Genomic DNA, 27,508 nt, shown 5'->3' on the forward strand with positions numbered 1-27,508 from the left:
ATTCGTGCCATCCATTTTTTTCATTTGTTTTTGGATTCTATGTTTCTGCTTTCTTAACTTCTTTTGATTTAATTGGGAATTCCCTTTTAATGGGTTTTGGTTTTTTAGTCATATCATTTTGCAGTGTTTCAAATGGTTGCTCTAGGGATCACAATATACATCCTTAATTTTTCACAGTCTACTTAGATTTAATATTGGACCATTTCATATAAAGTGTAATAACCTTTCAAAAAATAGAAATTTTTAAACTCCTTCTTTACTTTTTAGTTGTCATATATATTTTATCTACAAATATTATAAATCCCACAGTAAAATACTATAATTTTTGCTTTAAACAGTCATGCATATTTCTAAAAAATTAGGAGGAAAACAATAATCTTTTATATGAGCCACACATTTATCATTTTTGGTACTTCATTCTCTTTTGAAGATTCAAATGTCTCTTGCCATCAATTCTTCTTACCTGAAGAACTTCTTTCACATTTTTTGTACTACAAGTTTACTGATAAAAATTCTCTTAGCTTTTATCTATCTGAAAATGTCTTTATTTTGCTTTCATTCTTGAAGGTTATTTTCACTACATTGAGTTGACTTTTTTCTTCTTTCAGCGTTTTAGAGATGTCATTTTATGATCTTCTTGTGTCCATTGTTTCTGACAATAAATCATTATTAATTTGTATCATTCCCCTGCATATAATTGCATATTAAATGGCCTATTTGGAGTTTACCCCATGCATATGTAGTTCAGAGGTCAGTTAGAGATTTTGGCCAAGTTTATATACAGAATCTCTCTCTCCCCACCCTGCCTATGGCTTTCACCTTTCCAGGATTTTCCTGCTTACTTTCCAGCTGCATGATCTCTAAAAACTCTGTCCTATGGCTCTCCAAGGCAGTAAGACTATGGATTTCTGTTGGAATTTTAGCTACCCAGCAAGCTGCAGCAGAGTCTAGCTTCAAACCCTGTATCAAAACAGGAAAATTATCTTGTGTCATTTAACTCTTTCAAATGTAGATTTACTTCCAGTTTCTTTCAGTTCCTCTGGCTTGCCTTCAGATTATTGTATTTTATATTTTAGATAAAGTTTATAGTTGTTATCTGAGAGTGAGTTGACCTGACAGAAGCTCCTTCTCCATTACTGGAAACCTATTGGCATCAACTTTTTATTCACTGAGAAATCAGAGTTTATTAATTAGTTTCCCCACTACCTCCATGGAGCAGTTACCTGGGGTTTGTGATAAATAGATTTTTCCCCTACTCTACCATGGTAAAATATGTTATTTATTCATTGATTTATTTACGTGTTTATTCCCCACATGTTTACTGAGGATCTGCTATGTTCTAGGTATTGCACATATAAAAGTGAATATGATAGTCTCTGCCCTCACAGAGCTCAGAGTCTAGTGCCACACTGTCCATTACAGTATTTTCTAGAACACATATAGAACATTTCCATCACCCAAAAATTTCTAATGGACTGTGTTGGTGTAGCGGAAGAGAAAAACATAAAAATTTATCACTAAAATACGGTATGATAAAGTGTAAGAAAGGAATTATATACATGGGATGGCAGCTGAACAGAGGTGATACTGCTTAGTTGATATTACATAGATGCAAAGGGGAGATGATTTTTAAGCTGAATTTTAAATGATTAGAAAGTTTGGTCAGTTGTCCTAGGCAATATAAATAGCACATCAATAAGGTATAAAGACTTGAAACAGATAAGGGAACTACAAGAAAACTCCTGACTCTCATATACCTATTTCAGGTGTCTGGATGAATGGTGGTGCCATTTGCTGATATAGGGACCAGAGATGGAAGACATTTAACATGAAAGTAATGTTTGGTTAAGGCCATCTGGAAGCTGAGATGCCTATCAGACACTCAGGAAGTTGGATGCACAGTTCTTGAGTTTAGGGAAGGGAGGTTTGAGGTGGAAACACAGACCTGATGACATAATACAATTTAGGTGGTTGTTAAATTTGTTAGTATGTTTGAGATGCCCTAGAGGGTGTAGAGGAAGAAGTGAAAGGAACTAGCACATCTTGATTATATAACATACGTCAGACATTTGATTACACACTTTACACGTTTGGGAAGAAGTACAATTACAATCATACTTTAGTATTAGAAAGACCTGGATTTCAATCCATACTCTACCAGTTTACTAAGTGTGTGACCTTGAGCAAATTATTTAATTTCTCCAAACTCCAGATTCTCATCTTTCAAAAATTATAATGATAAACTTCAGGCAGTTTTGTGAGATTTAAATAAATAAATGGGAGTGTCTAGCAAATGGTAAGCTCCCAATAAATGTAATCTATTATTATTATCATTATCATCTTATTTAGCCTTTATAATAATCATACGAAGTAGCTTTATTTAAGAATTACTAAGTTTTTAAGTAGACAAGTGGATGATCCATAGCCAGAATCCAGGTGTTCTGATTTCTTTCCAGGGTTCCTTTAACAAAACTATTCTGTAGTAGTTTCTCACAGGAATTAGAAACATTTACTTTGTTAATTACATCCAAAAGAGTGCATATATTTTCTTTGCTTTTTTTTTTAAGAAAAAGAAGAGCAACTCCAGACATGACTCCAAAGCAACTGCAGAATCAAATTTCTATTCATGTAGCCTCTTCCTTTACCAAGATAGTTAGTACTGAAGTAATAGCTGTCTGTCAACAGAGATGATTATGCTCTGCTTTTAGACAACTGAAAATAATAAATCTCAGGTGTCAGAATATCAACCAGGAACTACAAAAATGTCCTTCTCCATTAAGTTTTGGACAAGTAACCTATATTTACCTTTACATATCTTGCTAAAGCTGAAGGCTTTACTATATAAATATAGTGATAGTAATTCATGCCACCCACCAATTTCAAAGGCTACATGAAAGATTAAGAGTTTCATGTCTTTGTAAAGAGTGATAAGAACATAATGATTTATTAGCGTTCCAACTGCTGCCTTCCTTTTCCTTTCATGTCTTGACAATTCTTATCATAACTTTCTTAGCTGATGGTTTAGTAGAAGCAGTTAGCAGATCTTAGCTTTAAAATTACACAGATAACTTATTTAAAGCTGCAGATTTGTTCCAATGGCATTTTACTTATTTAACAAACATTTACTTTCTTATATACCAGATATTGTTTGAAACTGGAGACCCAAAAATGAAGAGGCATAGTCTCTTTCTTTAGCGAGTTCACAGTCTAGTGAACATAGTCCACAGAGAAATAATTGCAGTAAGTTTTGTAATAGAGCAATGGTCAGGTTGCACATGGAGGCTAGCCAAGGCAATCTTCAAAGAAGGGGTTAAATTTCACTATGATATTAGGAGTATGTAAATTTTTAAAGATCATTAAATTGAGCATTTACAATTTATGCATTTCAACGTAGGTAAATTTTACCTAAAAAAACTATAAAGAAACATTGAGTTCTGGTTAGTAGGATTGTTTTTCAAAAGGATATGGGTTGACAATTCTGAGAAGTCCTTCTGTGTACTCTAGGCTTAATAAAATATATATATGTATATTATTATATATGATACATATATCATAATTAAAGAATGAGAGTCAGGTTTCTGGCTGTTGACATGGAAGTTCCATATGGAAATGGATAAAATGGCAATCTACCTTGTGATGCTTGCAGTAGAAAAATATCAGTATGAAATGATGGTTTTTAGTAGATAGATATTAAAATAACTATTGACATATGTGTCTATATATGCATGTGTGTATATATCTCTATTTATAATTATACTTATTACATATAAATATATACACATACATGGATGTCCATGTAAACACATATACATACACACACATACACATACTTTCTAGCTCTGTCGACTGAGAGGGCCTAGCAATAATACACTAGCAGCAATAAGCACATGTAGCACCAAGATCTTGGTTTCTAAATATCATTCCACATTAAAAGAAACAGGGACTTCTGGGAAGATGATTGATTACAGGGCTGCAGCAGGGAAAATCAAGGCTAAGCCTGGAGCATCTTGTTATCCTGGAAAGTAAGAAAGTACTCAAACAATGAGGGGACATGTAAAAAGGACACAGAAACTGGCTTTAAAGGGCTCCTGCTGGCCAAAATATGTAATTTGAGCATCAAAAAATATAATGACAGTAATGAATTACAACCCACTGAATAAAACAATATCCATGAATCAATGCTAATATAAATAAATACTTTAATTAATTAATTGATTGAGAGAAATGAGAACTCTCCTCCTTAAAGTAGTATGCCAATAAATAAAGGTAGAATGAATGATGGATTTAGAAAATCATCAATGGATGCTAAAAGTGTAAGTGAAAAAAATTGATGAAGAACAGTTTTTTGTACACCCTTCAAATATTCTCCCACAAATAGTTTATTAATTACAAAGAGGAAAGAGAGTAACTTTACAATGCAGAAATCTGGTAAACACAACTTAGCTAGGATATTATGCTAACATCACCAATATTGGGACAAACTATCATCGTGTGCCTTCTAACATGACACACTGAGAATGACACAACACTATTTGTGTGATATCTGCCAAAATCTCATAACCTGAACCCAGTCATGAGACAAACCTATATTGAAAGAAATTCTACATAAAAACTGGCCTTTGTTCTTCAAATATGTCAGGGTCAAGAAAGCCTGAATACCTCTTCTAGATTAAATGAAACTAAAATGATATGACAACTAAGTGCATGATTAGATCCTGGACCAAAAAATAAATAGCTAAAAGAATATTATCGAGAAAATTGAAAAAATGTGGATATAGACCGTCATTGAAATATGTTCTTAATTTCCTAATTTTGATAAATATGCTATTGTTTATAAAGAAAATTCCTCACAAAAATAATCATTAAAGTATTCAGGGTAAAAGATACAATAACTTTAACCAATTCTCAAATAAATCGTACGAAACATAAATATGGATATAGATAGATATAAACATATAACGAGAGAGGGAGACAGAGAGACAGAGAGAGAAAACAAAGCAAATGAGTCAAATATAATGATTGCTGAATCTGGGTGAAAGTTTTATGGGAGTTTCTCTTACTATTTGTGCAACTTTTATCTAAATTTTAAATTATAGCAAAATAAAAAATTACATAGTTTCATTTATCCTTAAGATGTAGAAAACTGAAAAGAAAACATCACTTCTATCATAATAACAAGAAAATGACAGAAAAACTGTAAAATTATAACTCTTTTTGAACCCATCAGAGAATTAAGATTGTAGGACAGCTTAGAAGTCTGAAATTTAAAGAAAGGCAGGCCCTTCTAAGGATGCAAGCACTGTCCCACCTGGGTCAAAGCTTGAGCAGAAGAGAAGTCAGATGGCATATAAGGAAAAGAAAGACAAAAGAACGGGGCAGACAAAATATTTGAAGAGCTAACAAAAATAATTAAAGACTTCAAAATGCATATCCAAGAAGTCAAGGAATCCCAGGATGCATAAATGTGGAAAAAAGAATCCACCTAGACAAATAATATTCAATCTGCTGGCTACAACAATAAGGAGAAAATCTTGAAGGTAGTCCAAATAAAATTACAGAAGATTTCTTATTAAAATGTATACAATGCAGAAGTCAATGGAGTTACATCCTTAAAGTACTGAAAGGAAAAAAACTTATCAACCCAGAATTCTATAGCTTTCAAAAATTAAGTCAAATATTGTTTTGAACAAACAAAAGCTGAGTGATCTATTACCAGCAGACCTGTGTTAAAAAGAAAAGTTAAACAAGTACTTTATCAGAAAGACTATAATACTAGAAACTTAGTTGTACACAAAGAAATAAAGATTACAGAAATTCTAAGAAGTAAGGTGTGATGGTTAATTTCAAGTGTTAACTTGACTGAGCCAAAGTGTGCCAGATTAAACATTATTTATATACATATATATGGAGAAAGAGAGAGAGAGAAGTGTTACACAATTTGATGGTAGACTATGAATAATTAACGATATATATTATCAAACTGAGGGCAACCATTAAAAGTTATAAAAGAGATCCAAAAATTAAGTGGGGGCCAGCCCTGTGGCGTAATGGTTAAGTTTGGCATACTTTGCTTCAGCAGCCCAGGTTCACAGGTTCAGATGCTTGGTGTGGACCTACACCACTCGTCAGCCGTGATGTGGCAGTGACTCACATATAAAGTGGAGGAAGATTGGCACAGATGTTAGCTCAGGGCTAATGCTCCTCAAGCAAAAAAACAAGGAAGATTGCCAAAAGATATTAGCTAAGGGCAAATCTTCCTCAGCAAAATAAAAAAAAAAGGTAATAATAGAGGCAAAATGGAATCATAAAAATACTCTATTAACGCAAAAACAGAAAGAAAAAGAAGTGAAAAAGGAAAAAGGATGAGACAGAATGAATATAAAACAAATAGTAAAATGATAGATTTAAATTCAATCATACTAGTAATTACATTAATGGTCTAAATATTCCAGTTAAAATGCAGAGATTGTCAGACTGATTTTTTTCAAAGCAAGACTGATATTTACCTGGCAGGAGACATACCATGATCAAGAAGGGGATTTTCCCAGCGTGAGACTTGTGCATTGCACTCTGGATGTGCTGATCCCTGCAGTATGGCTGCATGCAGGAATCTTGACTGCATGATTTGTGCTGGAGGGGATCTGTGTTCCTGCTCTCCCCTGAGATAAAAAATTAAGTAAATAATTAAATCAATAAAGCAAGACCTGACCACAGGCTGTCTACAAAATGAACCAACAATAAATATAAAGGCAAAAATATGGTAAAAACAAAAGAATGGAAAAGATAAATACAAGCAATAATTGAAAAAACCCCAGGGTGCTATAGTAATGTCAGACGAGGGGACTTAAGAACAAAGCATATTACCAAGATAAAGGGCGGACATTTCATAATGCTAAAGAGGTAAATTCATAAGACGATATAAGGAGATATAAAAAGCATAAATGTGTTTGCAACTAACAACAGAACTTCAAAATACACAAAGCAAAAACTGCTACAACAGAAAGAAGCAGACATATTAGCAATTATAGTTAAAAACTTCTTCACTCCTCTCCCAGCAATCAATAAACAAGCAGACAGAAAATCAATAAAGGTACAGAAGACGTGAACCATAAGGAGCTTGACCTAATCAACATTTACAGAATATTCAAGCCAACGACAGTAGGGTACACAGTACTTTCAACTGCTCATGGAGCACTCACTAGGAAAAAACATTTACTCATTAATAAAATAAACCTCAACAAATTCAAATAGAATTAAATCATACAAAGTATCTTCTCTGATCACAACAGAATTCAACTAGAAACTAATAACAGAAAAATATCTGGAAAATCCCCAAGTAATTGGAAATTAAATAACATACTTTTAAATGACAAGTAGATCAAAAAAAGAGTCAAAATATAAACTGGAAAATATTTTAAATTAAATTAAAATGAAAAACAAGATAACATTTGTGAGATGCAGCTAAAAATCGGCTTAGGAGGACATTTATAGCACTAGACAACTACACTAGAAAAGAAGAAAGATTTCATTTCAATGACTTCAATTTCCACCTTAAATTATACTCATAATAAGCAGAATAAAGGAAATAATAAACGTGAGAGAGGAAATAAATAAATAGAAAACAGGAAAACAATAGAGAAAATCAATGAAAGAAAAAATGGTGTTTTGAGAAGATCAATAAAAAAAGATAAACCTTTAGCCAGACTGATTAAAATAAAAAGAGAGAAGACACAAATTTCCAATACCAGAAATAAATGAGAGAAAACAGTACAGACCCCATAGACATTTTTAAAAAGATAACTAGGGGATACTACAAACAACTTTATGAAAATACATTCGATAACTTAGATGAAATAGACAAATTCCCTAAAAGATTCAAACTACCAAGCTTCCTTCAAGAAGAAATAAGTAACCTAAAGGTTATATTAGCATGTGTAAACAAACAAACAAAAAAGAAATTTGTAACCTAATACTATGTCTGTCAAATAAACTGAATTCATAGTACAATTTTTCCCACAAAGAAAATTCCAGGTCCAAATGGATCACTGGCAAATTCTACCCAATTCAGGAAGAAATGGCACAAATTCTGTAGAAACTCTTCCAGAAAATTGAAGAGAAGGAAATACTTCTCACCCCTTTATTAGGCTAGCTTTACCCTGATACCAAAATCAGATAAATGTATTGCAAGAAGAAAAAACCCCAAAACTACAGACCAGTATCTCTCACGAATATAGCTCCAAAATTCTAAAAAATACATTTAAAAATCAATTTCTTCAATATGTGAAAAGGATAATACGTGATGGCCAAGTGGGGTTTGTCTTGGGAACAAGGTTGATTCAACATTAGAAAATCAATCAATGTAATTCAATATATAAACAGACTAAAGAGGAAAAAATATATATGAGCTCAATAGATACAGAACAAACACTTGACAAAATTTAACATCCATGCATGATTCAAAAAAGATAAAATGCTCACCAATCTATGAATAGGAAAAAACTTCCACAGTTAGTTATAGTGCATTTACAACAAACCGAAAGCTACCATGCTTAACAGTGAAATCTCGAAAAGTTTCTTCCTAAGATTGGAAAAACACAAGATATTTGCTCTCACTACTCCTAATTAGCATCACATTAGAGGTCCTAGTCGCAGTAATAAAGAAGAAATAAATGATATAGAGATTAGAAAGAAAGGAAGAAAACTGCCTCTACTTGTAAATGTCATGTTGTCTATGTAGAAAATCACAGAGGATCTATTTTAAAAACCATATAAAAAAATTTAGTTCAGCAAGGTCACAAGATACAAGGTCAATATACAGAAATCAGTTGCATTTTTATACACTAGCAAAGAACAATTGAAAAATGGAATTATGAAAACAGTGTCTGTACAATAGCATCAAAAATGACATATTTAGCTATAAATCTAGTAAAGTATGTGCAAAATCTCTGTGCTGAGAACTAAAAAACACTGATGTAATAAATAAACAGACACTGGCAGCTGTGGATTCAGTCAGACCTGGTTAAAGTCCTGTCTCTTCCACTTTCTCGTTTTGTGATTTCAGCAGCTTCCTTAGCACCATTGCACTCTGCTTGCTCATCTGTAAAATAAGCCTGATAATAACAACTACAGAATGAGACCATGTAACACCGTGTGCTTAGTACAGTGTCTGGCATATAGTAAGTGCACAATAAATGTTAGCACATTTTATTAAAATGATAGCACGAAGAAGTCAGTATTTTATGGATTTTGCCAAATACTGTTTCCAGGAGGGCTTTTTCTTACAATGTCATGTATATCATGCTTTTTCATCATGACAATGTGACACTTGGGCCTACTGCTAACAGCTCATCTGCAACCTCTTTTTTGTAATTGAGGTATAATTGACATATAACAGTGCATTAGTTTCAGGTGTACAACATAATGATTTGATATCTTGTATATATTGCAAAATGATCAGCATGATAAATCTAGTTAACATCCATCACCATACGTAGTTAACAAAATTTTTTTCTTTTGATAAGATCTTTTAAAATTTACTCTCTTAGCAACTTTCAAATATGCAATACAGTATTATTGGCTACAGTCACCATGCTGTGCATGACATCCCCATCGCTCGTTTATTTTATAACTGAAAGTTTATGCCTTTTGACCCTCTTTGCCTATGTTGCCCATCCTCCACCCCCTGCCTCTGGCAACCATCAATCTGTTCTCTGTATGTATGAGCTCTTTGTTTTTCTTTTTCTTTTGTTAGATTACACATATACAGTATTTGTTTCTCTCTCTGACTTATTTTACTTAGTGTAATGTCCTCAAGACCCATCCATGTTGTTGCAAATGATTTTCTTCTTTTTTATGGCTAAATAATATTCTATTGTATATATGTACCACATCTTCTTTATCCATTCATCCATTGGTGGACACTTAGGTTGTTTCTACGTCTTGGTTTTTGTAAATAATGCTGCAATGAACATAGGGGTGCATAGGTTTCAAGTTAGTGTTTTCACTGTCTGTGGATAAATACCCAAAAGTAGAATTCCTAGGTCATAAGGTAGTTCTATTTTAAGTCTTTTGAGGAATCTCCATACTGTTTTCCATAGTGGCTGCACCAATTTGCATTCCCACCAACAGTGCACAAGAGATTCATTTTCTCCACACCCTTGTCAACACTTGTTATTTCTTGTCTTTTTGACAATAGCCATTCTAACAGGTGTGAGCAGATGTCTCATTGTGGTTTTGATTTGCATTTCCCTGATTATTAGTGATGTTGAGCAAGTTTTCACGTACCTGTTGGGCATCGGTATGTCTTCTTGGGAAAAATATCTATTCACATGCTCTGCCCATATTTTTAATTAGACTGGTTTTTTTGCTATTGAGTTGTATGAGTTCTTTATATATTTTGGATATTAACCTCTTATCAGATATATGATTTCCAAGTATTTTCTCCCACTTGCTAGGCTGCCTTTTCATTCTGTTGGTGGTTTCCTTTGCTGTGCAGAAGCTTTTTAGTTTGATGTAACCCCACTTGCTTATTTTAACTTTGGTTACCTTTGCTTTTGGTGTCAAATCCATAAAACCATCTCCAAGACCAATGTCAAGCAGCTTACTGCCTATGTTTTCTTCTAGAAGTTTTATGAGGTCTAATGTTCAAGTCTTTAACCCATTTTGAGTTGATTTTTGCATTTGGTGTGAGATGGTTCAGTTTTATTCTTTGGCATGTGGCTGTCCAGTTGTCCCAACATCATTTATGGGAGAGACTGTCCTTTTCTCATTGTATATTCTTGGCTCCTATGTTGTAAATTAATTGACCATATGTGTGTGGGTTTATTTCTGGGTTTTCCATTCTGATCCATTGATCTATGTGTCTGTTTTTATGCCAATACCATGTTGTTCCGATTACCATAGCTTTGTAATAGAGTTTGAAATCGGGGAGTGTGATGCCTCCAGCTTTGTTCTTCTTTCTCAAGATTGCTTTGGCTATTGCAAGTTCTCTCTTGTAGGGAGATCTGAGTAGCAGCTCTCCATGACTACCATACCCACCTTTTGAAAAGAATTCACACTCTGCTTTCTACCAAGAAGCTGACGTGTGTGTTTGCATGTGGCAAAGAATTATTTAACTCAATGAGGAAACCAGCATGATGACAATGATAGTTCAAAGAAGGAGATGAAGACTATTATATCTAGTTAGTGGACAAGAAGAATCTAAAATTAGATTGCAGGTTAGGTTGAAATTGATCCATGCTCTATAAAACAATAAAACCATAATCTGTAGGATTTGTATTTTCTACTGGATAGGAATAAATTGCAACATATAGATCTTCTGCAAGTTAACATTAACTTTACAGAGCCTGGCCTTAATCAGCAGTTAAAGTTACCTTCCCCTAAAACAGTGGTTCTTGACTGGAGGCAAAGTTGCACCCCATCCCTGCCCCCCCCACCTGAGATATTTGACAACATCTGGAGACATTTTCCGTTAACACAACTGAAGGGAAGTAGGGATGCTAGTGGCATCTGGTGGGTAGAGGCCAGGGATGCTGCTAAGCAGCCTGAATACACAGGGCAACGCCCCACAACAAATAATTACCTGGCCCAAAATGTCAATAGTGCTGAGACTGGAAACCATGTACAGATAACACCTCAGATGCCTTATTAGACAACATTCTAGTATAATGTTGAAAGGACATATGAAGCAAATTTTTAATGTCTCTTGACCTCATGCCCTTAACTGTAAAATTGGAATAATGGTAATAGCAACCTTATACAGCTTTGGGGAGAATTAAACAAAACCGATGCGGCTGATTGTGTGTTTACAAAGATAGCAACACAAATATATATTGCATCCCAGGCGGGGGTTGCGTTCCCTCCCCTTGAACCCGGGTGGACCTCTGTAACTGACTCTCCCAGTAGAACACAGTGGAAGCGACAGTGCGTGACTTATGAGGCTCGGTCCTAAAAGCCATACAGCTTCCTCCTAGCTGTCTTTTGTGGGACACCACCTTGGAAGGCCTGAGCCAACATGCAAGAAGCCTGGCTCTGCTGGGGGATACCCCAAAAGGCCTACAGAGAGACAGGGAGAGGTCCCGGATGTTCCCACCCCGGCTCTTCCAGTATTAGCAGCTCAGCCGCCGGTCCTGTGGGCTAAATCGCGCGTTGAGCTGCGATCACAGACAGCTTTGAGCTGTCTGATCACAACGTGATGAGAAACCTCCACTCCGAACCACCCAACTGAGCTGCTCCTGCATTCCTGGCTCACAGAAACCGGGGGAGATAATAAACCATTATTGTTTTATGCCACTCTGGGGACGATTTATTCCACAGCAATAGACAACTAAATACTTACGTAGTCCTTAGCATAATGCCTGGCTTGTGGTAAGGACATTAATTGGTCACTTTTTTGTGTAGTTTCAGTACTTTGTAGTGTTAGTATTTTTAATGCATATTTAATTGTTAATTGGCATTTTATTCGTAGTTTACTCTTCCTATGCGCGAGAGGGCGCTCTCTCCGTTGACAGAGGGCCCTCTTACATGCAGGTGCGGTTTTCTAACCAAGGCACCAGGGGGAGCCAGCCCCCAATTTTTCACTGTCCCTTTTAGAAGGTGAATTTAACAAAACGGAAAAAGGCTTCAGAAGCAATACCCTAGTATACATGAGAAGGATGTGTTAAGAGAATGCTCCGTAAACACATTCTAAAACCCAAGAGCTTATTTTGATGAATAACGCTGCCCCCGACTGGATGTACAGACAGAAGACAAAAAAAATCCCTCCCACCCCCTTTTTTCCCATTTTAAATGTGGCAGAGCGGGTTATATTTTCTTTAATCCCTGAAAAGGAGAATGGATCTGCAAGCCTATGATTTTTAAACAATGGTGTACCTAGTCTTTGCCTTATCTAGAAACATGGCAAAAGCAGTCTTGACTTTGGATAATTCTGAATACAGTGCCCCAAATAACATTTGGGCCACCACTTTAACTCACGAATTTTAAAATTTCCCTTTTCTTCTAGTTCTTTATTTTGTATACAGAGGATTTGATAGTCTAGTGACTGTAAAAATGGGCCATGATTATGATTACAGGAAATTTGGTGACCAAATCCTTTAAAATGAATTACCTGAACCGAACACATTGTAAGTGTCCCCTTTTTCCAACAAATTCAAGGTGGACTTTACCCATAATCATTCATAGTAACCTGAGAAAGTTGACAGCCTGCACTTACGACGACAGTGGGTCAGTCTCTGTGTAACTCGTGAAGGCTGGCCCCTACCCTGAGATGGCTCGTGTACAGCTGGGCTTTGAATGGAGCAGTGCTCTTGAGAATAAAGGTTTTGCAGTCAGCTTATCTGATTAGAGCGTTACACTCTGAGGTCAGGACTCTGCAGCCCAGTGGAGTATAAATCAAAGGAGGACCTGGATGGGGAAGAACTGAACTCTGAGGAGCTGATTCTTGAGAGTATCCTGTGACTTTGACTCAACCCCAACTCTAGCTGACCTACCATCTTGCTGACCCACCACAAGGAGAACTGAGGGACAAAGTAAAAATTTGATCAACTCAAATCCCATCTCATGCTGGAGATTAAAACCAAACCAAACACAAACATACTGCAAAGTCCGTAGAAAGATGTTCCTACCTAATATGTGTCTGCAAATGATACGATTGATTTTCCAATATAATTTATGGCAATGTCTCATCATTTTGTGGTAACAGGATATATATGTAACATACTTTTCTGTAACACACTAGCAATAGCAAATGCTGTCCTCTTTGGCTTAACCACAAATTGTGGACTGTGACAGCCTCAGAGCGTCTCCAATTCCTCCCAGCTAGTTTTGGAAATTCCCAGGGACTTTCCTGCACATGCTCCTAAGAAGCCCTCTTGGTCCCCCAAAACCGCCTGGTGGATCTGAAGCTTCAGCGGTGACACGCCCACTGCACTCTTCAGAGGCTGCTTGGCTGGGTCCTCAGGTCACTGATACTGATGGCAGGGATTCAGGTCACCCTTCCCACTTCCCACCGGTGGCTGCTACTGCATTCCACACCTTCAGTAACCTGTCAGTACAGTGACTGGCCTATGCTCACATAGGAGAAACAGCCTGTGTCCGTCCCTAAGCTGTTATCCTCCTTTCCTACGCCACCTTCTAGAGCTCATCTTCAAGGGCTCTTCTCAAGTCTGTGTCGGGCTAGTCAGGCCCCCAGTGGTATGAGCAGCCACTCACACCTCCCAGCCTCTCCAAGAATGATGAAAGACCCATTCCGTGGCCCGAATCTGTACACCTCCACCTGGGATGACTTCCTTCTCATGAGCCGTTCCCTCCTTAGGCAAATAAAACCCCACCATGAGTCCACCTCGTTGATATTCCTGGACACATCGGACTCTACAATGGCTCAGAGTGGTTTGGCACCTTGGCTTCACAGGTGAAGGACTCTAAATAATTACCCTTTTTGGCAGTAGTTTAATCTGAAATGGATTAAAGCAGGGTTTACAATCTTTAAGCAGGGTAGAACTCTTTCGAATGGGCATGTTTCCAAGGGTTGGAGTCACTCGATGGAGTTTTTCAGTATCATGGCCCTCTGGGGTGGAGGCAGCTAACTGAGACTGCGAAGGGACTGGCAAAGCGGAAGCCCAGCCACAAGGCCTGTAAATCAGGTCTCTGCCCTTTTCTATACAAAGTAGCATATTTCACAACCCTCCCCTCCACCGGCAGATTAGAATGTCCTCCAGTGCAGGCCATCTCATCTCTCACTGCACACCTTGACTTTCACTCCACTCCCTGAACTATGCCCTTTTCCTGGAATTTTGCAAAAAGGGGTCTTGCAAAAGCATTCCATCAGACGTGGAATTTTTTGATACAACAGAGGGTGCTAATGAACTGGATCGAACATTGACCACCTGGAGGTAGTTTCCCCAAGAGCACCGCAATCATCTTTTCCTTGCCTGACCCCCTTTCTCACATTCTTTCCTTTTTCCCTTTAAAATCCTAACCAAACTTTGCTTCACTGTGGTTTGGTAAAGCTGGCATGGGTCTCTCACTTTTCGTACGACCTGCCCAAATAGCCCCTTCCAATTCCAATGGTGTGAGAAGATCAGCTCTGGGGGAGGAGGAAACATTTGGTATTTCCCCACTGCTGCTTGAGAGTTCAAATGCTGACAGCAGCAGGAGGAGGGAAAGCTAAACAAGGTGGTGTTTGCTAGAAGAATCTGTTGTCTGTGCCTGTAATTATGAGGAGGTACTGGGGGAGGTTTGCTAGACCATATGTGAATGCTGACCAAGTACTAAAGTGATCTTATCATAAGCACAAAAATTGAAGTGATTTTATTTACAACCAGGGAAGCTGTCTGTTTCGCGTGCTGTCCCAGCAGGGGCCATCTTCATCTCCTTATGGACCAGTATGGCGATAAAGGGATAGAACAGAGTGAAGCATCCTCCCTGCTCCAGCACCCCTGAACCTCTCTGCCTCCTAGTAACAGGTGCATTTTAATAGTCACCATCCAGAGAGAAGGTTCCTTTCTTGGGGGCCTAATCAAGAGATCCAGCAGTTGAAATCCCAGGCAGGAACTCTGTGAGGTGGGGTGGCAGGGGTATTCGGAAATGGTGTGGTCCTAGAGTCTCAAATTATTCTGAACAGCCCACTTTCACATTTTCTCTGCTTCATGCTGCCTCATTCCCTGCTTTACTTTACAGTTTTTGGGGGGAAAGTCTATGAGGCCTCAATCTCATATCCAGACAGTCTTTCCCCACACTGCCTTTCCCTCCCCAAACCAAAGGCCCAAGGATGCCCACACCAGCAGGCTCAGCCCACACTAGTTCCCAGACCAAACCTGGATTGTTTAAGCAACTGTAAACCTCAAACCTACAGGTCCAGTGTGTAGCTCAGGATTTGGTGAGTGAGGGACGACCCTGATTCCTGGCTGTTTTGTTACATCCTTGCATGCCCTTACTGCAAATTTGGTCTGGGATGGGGTATCCCAGAGCTATCTTCTGAGATCCTGCGTCCATAATAATAGCTGTCCTCCTCTGGGTGTTTATGATCTGGGCACTCCATTCACCCTCACACGTGTCCCTGAGGTGGGCACTTTCACCATCTTCGTCTTAGAGATGAGGATTCTGGGGCCCGAGAGTGGTTGCATGCCTTCCCCAAGCGGGTGTCAAGCTGGGACTGGAAGAGGAGCATTCTGGAAAGTACCGTCTACAGCCTAAGATCCCACCTCAGGGCTTACATGTAGAGTCACAGTCTCACTTCGTTCAGCTTTGACACCTGTTCTGCACTTCTACGTGGCCATCTGTCTGGTCCCCCCTCTCACCAGGCTCCTCTTTGAAGACTGAATTGGCCCTGTGGCTGGGACCCAGTATATCAGGTTCACCTTGCCTGCCATCCATACATTGTTCGCTAGAATTTCCTATTGCAATTTTCCCCTCCTCTCAGGACATCTGACTGCTTAACGTGGGCCCTGACTGCATCTGTGAGCCTTTCATCACTGGAAGATGCCCTTGGACACAGAAGAGAGCAGTCTTATAATGTTTCTTGTTTTCTTCCTGAAACTTCCATCGCCAGTGGCCCTGCCTTTGTTATGCCCCACTCTCGTGAGCAGAGCTGAGCTAGTTCCTGACTCTAACTCCCGTTTTCTATCATCTTTCTGAGAAATCACAGCCATGCCTCATGTATCCAAAGATCTGGTCATGGGCATCAATTGTCCTGGAAGCTATTTTTCCCATTAAAATATGACAGAATTGGTAGGAGTTAAACTGTAATAAATGAAGAGGGAGACTGAAAGTTAATTTTTGTTTAAATATGCAGTTTGCAGAAATGGCAAATGACAGCACGAGGTCAGAGCCGTATAACATGTTTGCTTAAGGGCACTATATCGGCTGCTAACAGTGTGTTTAAAGGAGGCTCCATGAGCATTGCTGCCATGGCAGCTCTGTACTCTGCATGGTTCTTTGTTGGAGAGAGTCGGGAGCAAAGTAGACCTTGGGCATGAGGGAGCGTGCATCGTGGCAACTCTGCTGTGAGGATCATTGCAGTGCAGGTGGGCGGCTGCCCTCAGCCATGCTGGAGGGCTGCAACCTGTGCCCTTAGTGACTCTCAGTATGCACATATACACACACACACACACGTACGTACACATATCACACACAGCACACATACGCACACACACCATTTACACCACACACACACATACAAACCCCAAACACACACACACACTGCTCCTAGATTCCCAACTTGTATGCTGCTCCCTTACCTCTCCTGACTGACACAGAGGACAGACCCTGCCCAATTGTTGCTGAAATGGAGCAGTCTAGTTCCTCTGACAGCTGTGACAAAGCATCACCAGGGCTAAAGGCAAGTGCTACAGTAGATGCTCCACTGAGTTCTCTCTAGAAGCAACCTCCTTTACCCAGGGAAGCTTCTGAAGCAATCCCAGAGCTTCTTTAGAGTTTGGTTGAGCAAATCCCCATTCTTGTACAATATTTGGTTCATAAGTACTACATGTGAAAGCCAACAGAAAACTTCCAAGTATCAGTGTATTCAGCAATTGTCTGGGTTACCAGTGAGTGATTTCAGATATCCAAACCATCAGGTTCCACTAAGAACTCTTTTCTAACACCTAATACCCTTTGGGTAATGGGTTCACTCCTCAAACAACTGTTTACTGATAGCCTCTGTTAAGTGATTGAGGAAGGCACACATAATGACTCAGGTGGCCTCAGCCCTCAGGGGCCTGCCTTCCAGGTTGCTGGTGCTATAGCACAGGCAGTTGCTGGCCTGCTCGTACCACCTCAGCATCCACTGCTGCACTAGAAAGACTTCTTACTATGAACATCTGCAACTCTCTGCTTGATGGATTTTCTTTTCTGGACATGTGTGCTTGCCGTGAATGTAGGACAAACTGGACATGCCCAAGAATTATTTTCCCTGGAAGCAGCCCTCAGATAAATAATGGACAAGGCACTGGTGAACAAGTACCCCAGCATCCTCAACCTAGGTTTGGATAACTGTGTTGACAAGGTAACCCCAGTGGGACTGAGCTCCAGTTCCCCACAGTAGTAACTGAATTGCTAGTGCATCCTTTATTGATTTGTTTCTCTTCCCAGTCCCACTAATCTCCTCCCCTACTGTGCATTCCTGGGATCCCCTGTCAACTCAACTACTCACATTTGAATCCTTTTCTCAGAATCAGCTTCTGGAGGAAACTTTACCAAGTCAAAGGCTGAAACATATGTACAGATAGTTATAATCCTAGAAAAAATGGTGGTAGGTGACATTAGAGTACGTCATTTAAAATCCTATGAGAGTTCACAGGAAGAGGGAATCACTTTGAGTTGGGAAACTTAAAAGGACTTCATGGAAGGGAGCCCTTAAATGGGAGGAAGGATTTGGGGGTGCAGTGATGGAGTGAAGGATACTCTAGATGGGGCTGGGTAAGCTGAGGCATGACGGCAGGAAGTGAGTGGGTATGTTTGGGAACAGTTCAGTCTAACAGGAGCATTACATGAAGGGAAACAACAGCATAAGGGCCTAGAAATGATAGATTTAAGTCTTAAGTCAAGGTCAGAAATTGTTATCTGGTGATCTAGGCCAGCTCTCCCCAGTAGAAATTTCTGCAGTGATGGAAGTGTTCCAAATATGAGCTGTGCAATATGGCAGCCACTGGATGTATGTGGCTGTTGAGCACTTGAAATATGGCTAGTGCAACTAAGAACTGAATTTTTAATTTAGTTTAAATTAATTTAAATAGTCATATATGGCTAATGGCTACCATATCTAGCAGTGCATTTCCAAGCAATGGAAAATGGCATGATCAAAAGTGTGCTCCACTTTAAGTAATCTGAAAGCCGGCTCCAAAGTGGATTATAAGGGAGGTACTCTGAAGAAGGAGAGAGAAATTATGAAACAAAATCAATACCTGGGCCAGTGGTTTAAAAACAAGAAAAAGACATTTTCTTCAAATAGAAAAAACACATAAAACAGATAAAAGTGGACTTGATCTTGTTAAAATGAGGAGGCAGGAATGGACCCTGTGAGGGGACACATCACCTTCTTGCCTTCATACCCACAGAAGTCCCTGAAGACTCTCCCTGGGATTTCTAAGAGCTGGTTATCAACTCACTTTGTTAAACACCAAGCCAGATCAAAGGTGGGGAGTTCCACCGGAGTAATAAAGATGAAGAGGAATAAATGTGGGAAATATTATGGAGGTGGAATTAATAGATCTTGGCATATAATTGGGTATAAGAAGTAAGGTTTGAGTACCTGCACATCTGCTTTCTCATTCTCTTAAGTCCAGACCTTGAATTCTTCTATATTACTTAGTCATCACAAATAAAATATAATAAGTACACAAAGTAAACTTATTGAACTAATGAGAATTAACATGCACAGTGCTACATAGATGTTGAGTAGTGGGAACAATCAGGATTCATATCCAGGTCCACTGACACCACGGCTTTTCTTACAGCTTACTGTCCACTCCCCAGCCCCTGGGTAATGCAGAAGCTGAGGAAGGGGCCTGGCAAGTAGGGGTGGTCAAGCAATGGTTTTAAATGTAGCATTAAGTTTGAGGAGAAAACGACAAATGGATATTACAGTTGGGAGGTAATTTCAGTCAGAGTTAAGAGAAAGAATGGGCTCAAAGTCAGACTGCAAGGATTTCAGGGATTAGGATGATAAGGAACGAAGGTGAGAGAGTGAAGGCAATGAATAAAGACTACTCATTAGCTTCTTGGTAAGCGGAAGGACAGAGGTGAGACATACTGGGGATACTTAGTGAGGTGCCTGCTGCCTCTGTTTTCTACTTGCAAAATCTTAGAGTACCTGCGATACCCAATGTTCGTTCACAGGAAGTCCTTGGCCATTGGTCATCTTACTTAGAGCCATGTGGTTTCATCGTCAGGTTGACAGGATGAGAGACAGACAGCTGATGGGAGTCAGCCATCACTAAGCTAACCAATAGCCAATAGAGTGGCCTGGTAGAAGAGCTCTGTCCAATAGAGGCAGAGTGTACTGCTGCTAATTGGCCAGTCGACTCATCCTCGGTGTCAAGGAGGTAGAACTCAAAAACACCGGAGAGCGGCTCAGTAGTAGCAGGAACAGTAGAGGCAGAGACAGAAAGGGCAAATCTCTGTCACCTGAAGCCACTTAGAGCAGAGAACAATTAGTATCTTCTCTAAAGAAACAAGATGACTAGAATCTTGGAGCTTCATAGTATCTTCATGTTTCATTCTCCATAAAGTGTTGCTGGGGGGTAGCTGAGATCCTGTCTCCCTTACTTTCCCTTGTATCTTTATGAGAAAATAAAACAATCCAACAAATGATTTAAAAGAACCCAAGCACAGTTCTGTTTCTTGTAATCTGAGAGAGCATAACCAACACGTGGTAAGTCTTGAAGGCTGAGTAAGGTGGAAGTGTTGGCATCCTTGCAAAAAGTAATTCTAGAAAATTCTCCTGGTGCCAGGTCCTTAAAGAAGAGTCTCCAAAGGCCACAGGCTTAATGATCTCATCTTTAGAAAAAGTACAGAAAATTCAGGCTTACCCACATGCAGTCTGGAATAGTGCCCCTTGCCCTATGGACTAGCTTTAACGTAAAGGGACTAAGACTACAGACAGCCTTAAGTACGACCTCAGGTCCTTGCAGTCTTTTATTAAAATAGCAGGCTGAATCTCTCCACATTAGAATAGGGAAGATAAGTTAATGAAAAGTCAGTACTTGAGAGACAAAAGAAATCAGAGATCTCTGGAAATGAAAGGTAGCTTGGAGACTGTTATGGGCTGAATTGTGTCGCTCTCACATTTGTGTGTTGAAGTCCTAACCCCCCAGTAACTCAGAATGTGACTGCATTGGAAATAGGACCTTTAAAGACGTAATTAAGGTAAAATGAAGTCATACGGGTCAGCCTTAATACAATATGACTGGTGTCCTTATAAATAGAGGAGATTAGGACACAGACACTCACAGAGGGACGGCCATGTGAGGACACAGGGAGAAAACAGTCAGGTACATGCCAAGGACAGAGGCTTCAGAAGGAACCAACCCTGCCAACATCTTGATCTCAGACTCCAGCCTCCAGAACTGTGAGGGTATAAATGTCTGTTGTTGAAGTCCCCCAGTCTGTGGTGCTTTGTTACTAGCAAACTAACACAGAAACCATCTAGTGGAATTCTTTCACTTTACTCCTGAAGAATCTGAGGTCCAGAATCACACAGCTCGTATCAGTGCTAGGCCCAGGCCCCAGGGGTCCTCATTCCCAGCCCAGAGGCCTTCACAGCAACAACACCCCTCAATTTGACATGTGTAGGTTTCCAGAAAGGAGAGAGAAGGATGTTGGAGGAGCAAAGACACAGAGTTGGAATCTAGTCGATCATGTGAAAGGAATGGATGGGAAAATGATTCTGTGGTTTAATAGCTTCTTATAAAATCCTATGACTCTTGGGCTACCCTATTAATGACTTTTTGTTGTTTTGCATTCTTATTCCTTATTTTTATTATTCCTACCTTGTTCCTAACTGGGAAGAATGATTGGTTGTAAAGATTCCAAAATGACTTCAGCATGATTTTTAAATATGTGAAACCATCTTGAACTAATGGGCCTAAACTTAACCAAGGAAACCTTATTCTTTCCTTGGTGTTTTCCTTGGTGTTTACATCTCTGATTTGTTGATTGTCTTCCAGAACCTCCTTTGATGAGAGAAACCTGGGACAGCTGCGGTATTTATTGTGGAGGAGTTTAAGTGGCCTGTAATTAAATTTTATTTTAATTTTAGCTCCTGTTGTTTCTTTCTAAGCATGTGCACCTTTTAGGTTTTGTTTTTAACACCAGGGCCTCAGAACGCCCAACTAATTTTCTCTCTCAATCCCCTGTTGGTTTCAGGTGTCAAGCTTTTAAAAGCACAGCTCTGTTAGTTTTAGGGAGACTTAAGATTCGTTGTCTTGTAGCCTTCCTGTCCCCTGCTACACTCTAGTCCATATCCCAGGGTGTTCTAAATCTCTCATTTCCCTCTTTGAGTGGATGTCTCTCATTTATTTTCTTTAGAGATAAGACAAAGCTTTTGAATCTGAATGAAGCGTGGCTAACTGAGCTCGGTCTGTTGGGAAGTACCCTTGGATATTCCTGATGTCAGAAAGAAAGGGGATGCCTCGAGGCTATTTTGGCCTATCTCAGAAAACCCATCATTTTCCCTACCATTCTGTAGGTGAAATTCAAGCTTCCCCACTTGTTTCCACTGATTGGCGGGATTGACCCAGTGCCAGGCTTCGTGCTGTGAACCTGGGGCTTCTGACCTAGACTGCCTGTCACAAACACCAACATGCGCAGCTGAGACTCCCCATCAAGTCTGAACCCACTATCTGTGATCATTCTGCTTGTGAATGATCCAGGTCAGAACTCCGAGGGTTGTGAACATTGTCCTTTACGCTCACTTTCAGCAAATGGAGAAGAAATAACAACAGGCCCGATTCATAAGGACCAGTAAGTAACACGAAACGTAGTGCTCACTTAAAACCAAGATCCTAAACGAAATATTGTAATCCAGCCCTTTATGTTGGCACTATAAAAGAGTTTAACTGCCGAAAAGGATGCATTATGGAACAAAATACTAGTATTAAGGAGAGGGGGGTTTTTTTGTTTTTTTTTTTTTAACAAAGCTTTAGAGCATGTTTTAATTTAAATTCTGGCCCCTGAAAAATTTTCTTAGTTATGTGGTTACCAGCAAATGATACGTGAATTAATTAATATTGAGCCTTTCAAATTAGCTGCTTAATAATGATAAACAAATGCATTTTGTTCCCTTTAAAAAAAAGACTCTGTAACTATATCCAGATGCAAAAACAATCCCATCCACTTAATTTCTTATTAATCTACTGCTTTTCCCCCAATAAAGTTATAAATTAAAGGAAGAAACTGCCTTCCTTGGGTCTTATTAATCACAGGCCTTTTGGGGACGACAGGCTAAGTTCTTGTTGCTTCTATTTGCAATCATTTAAACTTCTTTGGAGAAGTTTCTTCAATGTGTGGCTCAACTCTTTGGAACTCTGGAGAACATTCAGGGAAAGAGAACACAAGTGATAAATAGTTTGGAAATGAAGATCAAACAGAAAGCTTTCGGAGCTCTGGGGATGTTTAGTCTGGAGAAAAGGAGCATGAGTGGAGACACGCTTTTCCTAACTGTCATAAACAGGACAAGAGTAATTCTTCTTTTTCACCAAAGAGTAAGGAAGAACAACTGGATATAGGAAGAAGCAAAAGATTTGACTTTAACATAATTTCTTTTCGGTTTTTTTAATATATATATATATATATATATATATAAAATAATGGAATGCTTAGGAACTCAGGAAATTATCCAAGAATAGCTCCAGAATGCTAGTCCACAGGTCAGTCTGGAGACCAAGAATGTAGCAATACCCATCAAGGGGAGCGGAGGTTAGTGTTATTCACACAACTGTGTCAGAAGTACTTTTTTTTTTTTCCTGCTTTATCTCCCCAAATCCCCCCCCCCCCCCCCCCTAGTTGTATATCTTAGTTGTAGGTCCTTCTAGTTGTGGCAAGTGGGACGCTGCCTCAATGTGGCCTTATGAGCAGCACCATGTCCGCACCCAGGATCCGAACTGGCAAAACCCTGGGCCGCTGCAGTGGAGCGCAAGAACTTAACCGCCGGGCCAGGGGGCCGGCCCCAGAAGTACTTTCTATTGATAATTGAAATGATAGTAGTGTTTACCTCTAACAGAAATTTAACTTTCATCCCACATTGATCAAATGCCTATTCAGCGTCGGGCACTGAAGAATTCATAATAGCTCACACGTGCAGAGTGTCCTGTATGGGTATGGTTCTAAGTGCTTTATACACAGGAATTAATTTAATCCTCACAATAGCCATACAATGTAGGTGCTATGCTTTGCCTCTGTTTGCAAATGAGGAACTGAGGGAAAAAAAATTTAATTATTTGCCCAAAGTCACACCTTGAGGTTATAAATAAAAGAGCCAAGATTTGAACTTGTATCTATTTGGATCCTCTAAGAAGCAAACACCAAGGGAAGATTAGATGTGCATGAGATTTACTGGGATGAATGCCTATGAAGGATATGGGGGGAAGAAGCAGGAGGAGTGGGCAGGGAAAGATTTCCAACTGAGACGCAGGTGTGGTACCTGTGAAAGGAGAGAAGGAAGGAAGGACTGCATAGGAAGAGCCTCAGACTGCTGAGATCTGAGACAGCGTTAGGCAGGCCAGTGGACGCGGAGTCCCTGGCTCAAAGTTGTAAGAAGACTTCATGGAGCATGAGTTGTAAGAAGACTTCATGGAGCATGAGTTGCCTAGTGTAGTTCTCCCGTGTTGCTCAGTCACTGGCTCGGAGGAATCTAGGAGAAGTGCGGTCTGGCAGGAACGTCGAACCCAAGCTGTGTGGCACGAGATTTCACGCTCTGAATCATTCTGCTATGCTACCCTCCTGGGCCTCATACTTTGAGGGTATGTAGCGAAAGCTATAACCCTGTCACAATGAAAGGCCTGAGTAGGGAAAGGGGCTGTTTCATTACAAAAGTCTAAACGCTCCATTCACATAGAGCACAGAGTCAGCAGTGCTCCGAGGTCACACAGTGCAACGGGTCTGGCAGAAAAGAGCTGCATGGTAATCTTCAATCCAGACCCATCTGTAAATTTTGCTCTGGGCCAGACACCTTCATCTCATTAAATCTCATAAAACTCTTTGGCCAATATTTAAGTACTTACTCTAAACTTACTAAATATAAGGCACTGCACTAAGTGCAATGGGAAATACTAAGATCTAAAAGCCTTAACTCTTCCATCCAGTGTTTTACCCAATAGGGAAGATGTCACTAATATAAATAGCCATATACACATGAGGACAAGGAGAAAGTGCCACAAGAGGCACAGATGTGGTGCTATGGAAGTTTAGGGAAGAAAGGGACTACTTCCTGTCGGAAAGATTGGGGAAGATTTCATGGAGGAAAAAGCAGTGGTACTGGCTCCTCTAATACAAGATGGTGGCTGGGAGGACCTCAATATTCATTCAAAGGGGAGAAAGTCACAAAGGCCTGCCACAGAAGTAGGAAAGCAAACATTAAATGACAATATCATGGTTCTCATAAGATATAGGAAATACCTTTTAAAAGTCCAGATCCCAAGGGATCTAGAAATGTATTCTTTTCTGTTATAAGAAGAAACAAAGAGATTTACTTTCTATCTGTATTAGTTTTCTGGGGCCGTCGCAACAAGGTACACAAACTGCATGGCTTAAAACAACAGAGTTGATTGTCCCACAGCTCTGGAGGCCAGAAGTCCAAGATCAAGGTGTTGGCAGGGCTGTGCTTCCCCCAGAGTCTTTAGGGGAGGAGCCTTCCTTGCCTCTTCTAGCTTCTGATAGTTCCGGGCGTTTCTTGGCTTGTGGATGCATCACCCCAATCTCTGTCTCCATCTTCACGTGACATTCCCCATGTGTGTCTGTGTCTTCACACGGCCATGTTCCTTCTGTGACTCTGTCTTTTTATAAGGACACCAGTCATACTGGGCCCACCCTACTCCAGTATGACCTTATGTTAATTAATTATAACTGCAACCTATTTGCAAATAAGGTCACATTCTGAGGTACTGGGGATAGGACTTCAACATATATTTTTGGGGGGGGCGGGCGTTACAATGCAACCCATAACATTTCCCATTAATTAAACCTGGACACTATTCTTTGCTGTCTTCTGAAATTTAATTTTGCATGAGCAATAATTTGTTCCTCGGATTTCTTAGGTACTAAGAACTGTGCAAAAGTCCTAGGATAATAAAAATATTTCTTAAACATTTGACAAAAGTATTCATCTTCATCACAGCTTCTTGGTCTTTCTGGATCAGTATAGCCTCACACTCAAGCAATCTGCTAAAGTTTACCACAATTTCAGGGCAGATTCTTCACATAGAAAATTCCAAGGTGAGAGATGAAGTGCTAACTCCAGGCTCAGGCTCTGTCAGATCACAAGAATCTGTCCCTTTGTCCCTAAGAAACAAAAAATGAGACATCTTTCACCACAAAACACAGAGAGAGGAGTAAACCTATTTAGATGCACCTTGGAACGAGTCCATCAATTAGTTAAATACAGCAGTTCCACCTTATCCAACGGTTCGTGTTCCCCAGTTTCAGTTCCCACAGTCAACCTGCCGTCCAGAAGCCCGTGATCCTTTTTCTGAGGTATCATCAGAAGGTCAATAGTAGCCTAACACTACCTCACAATGCCTACATCATTGCCCTCCCTTCCTCTCATCCTGTAGGCATTTTATCATTTCACATCATCACAAGAAGAAGGGTGAGTTACAGTACAAGATATTTTGAGAGAGAGAGAGACCACATTTTCATAACTTTATTCAGCATATTTTTATAATTGTTCTATTTTATTATTAGTTTTTGTTGTTAATCTCTTACTGTGCCTAATGTATAAACTTTATCATAGGTTTGTATGTATAGGAAAAACCATAGTATATATAGGGTTCAGTGTTACCTGCGGTTTTAGGCATCCACTGGCGTTCTTGGAATGTATCCTCTGTGGATACTCTATGGAGTTACCCATGTTTGGCAGATTGTGTTTTACAAAGAAAGCCACAGAAAAATATATCCCATCGCACATGCTTCCACTTATAATGCTTATGCTGACACTCTTCCACTAAAAGAAGGGTCTATGTTCCCTCCCCTTGAATATGGACAGAGTTTAGTGACTGGCTACTAATGAACAGAATGACCTGGAGGCAAAGATGAGTAACTTCCAAGACAAGACCATAAAAGACATACAGCTTCTGCCATGGTTTCTCTCTCTCCACCCTCCCACCCGCCGCCCCCCGTCCCCCCAGCCCCCGACCCCAGCTCCCTCCATCTCTCCCTTCCTCTCTCTCTCTCTCTCTCTTTCTCTCCCCTTCCCTCTCCCAGGACACTTGCCTTTGGAACCTAGCCACCACGTTGTAGACCACATTTTGGAACTCAGGCCACAAGGAGAGGCCACACATGGGTATTTGAGCCAACAACTCCACGTAAATTCGTGGCCATCAGTCAGCATCAAGCTCTAGGCACGTTGCATGAACAAGCCTTCAGATCATTCCAACTAAGCCCAGACATCATGGAGTGGAGACAAGCTGTCCCCACTGTTTTCTGGACACTTCCTTCTCCAACAGAATCTATGAGCACAATTGATTACTTTATGCCGCTAAGTTTTGGGGTAACTTGTTACACAGCCATAGTTACTGGAATATCATAAATCCAGCAAAATAACAAGTTGTGAAGCTAGGTTCTTAGGTGACATATTTGTTAACATTGCTAAAACTTTATCCTGGACTTTGAGAAAGATAACCTTTTAGAAGTAAACAGAAAGGAGTACTGATTCTGAAAGGCCCTTAAAATCTAGGAAGTTTTTGGCTGCCAACATGCTAAAGCATTTAATACAGATGCCTCTCCCTTCAGGGTCCCGTGGCCTGGCTACTGCTTCTTACTCTATGATTTACCAGGCAAACATTTAGTATCCTTGAAA

The 27,508-nt window shown here is 39.7% G+C and overlaps 1 non-coding gene across 1 annotated transcript; it reads left to right on the forward strand.

Annotated features, from left to right (window-relative positions):
• Window positions 1-6,498: 6,498 nt before the first annotated feature.
• On the forward strand, window positions 6,499-6,662 carry LOC124227493 (U1 spliceosomal RNA). Its single transcript, XR_006885502.1, has one exon. It is a non-coding gene; the product is annotated as a U1 spliceosomal RNA (small nuclear RNA).
• The last annotated feature ends 20,846 nt before the right edge of the window (window positions 6,663-27,508 follow it).

Source organism: Equus quagga, chromosome 15, assembly GCF_021613505.1.
Source record: "Equus quagga isolate Etosha38 chromosome 15, UCLA_HA_Equagga_1.0, whole genome shotgun sequence".
In the NCBI taxonomy this organism is placed as follows: Eukaryota; Metazoa; Chordata; class Mammalia; order Perissodactyla; family Equidae; genus Equus; species Equus quagga.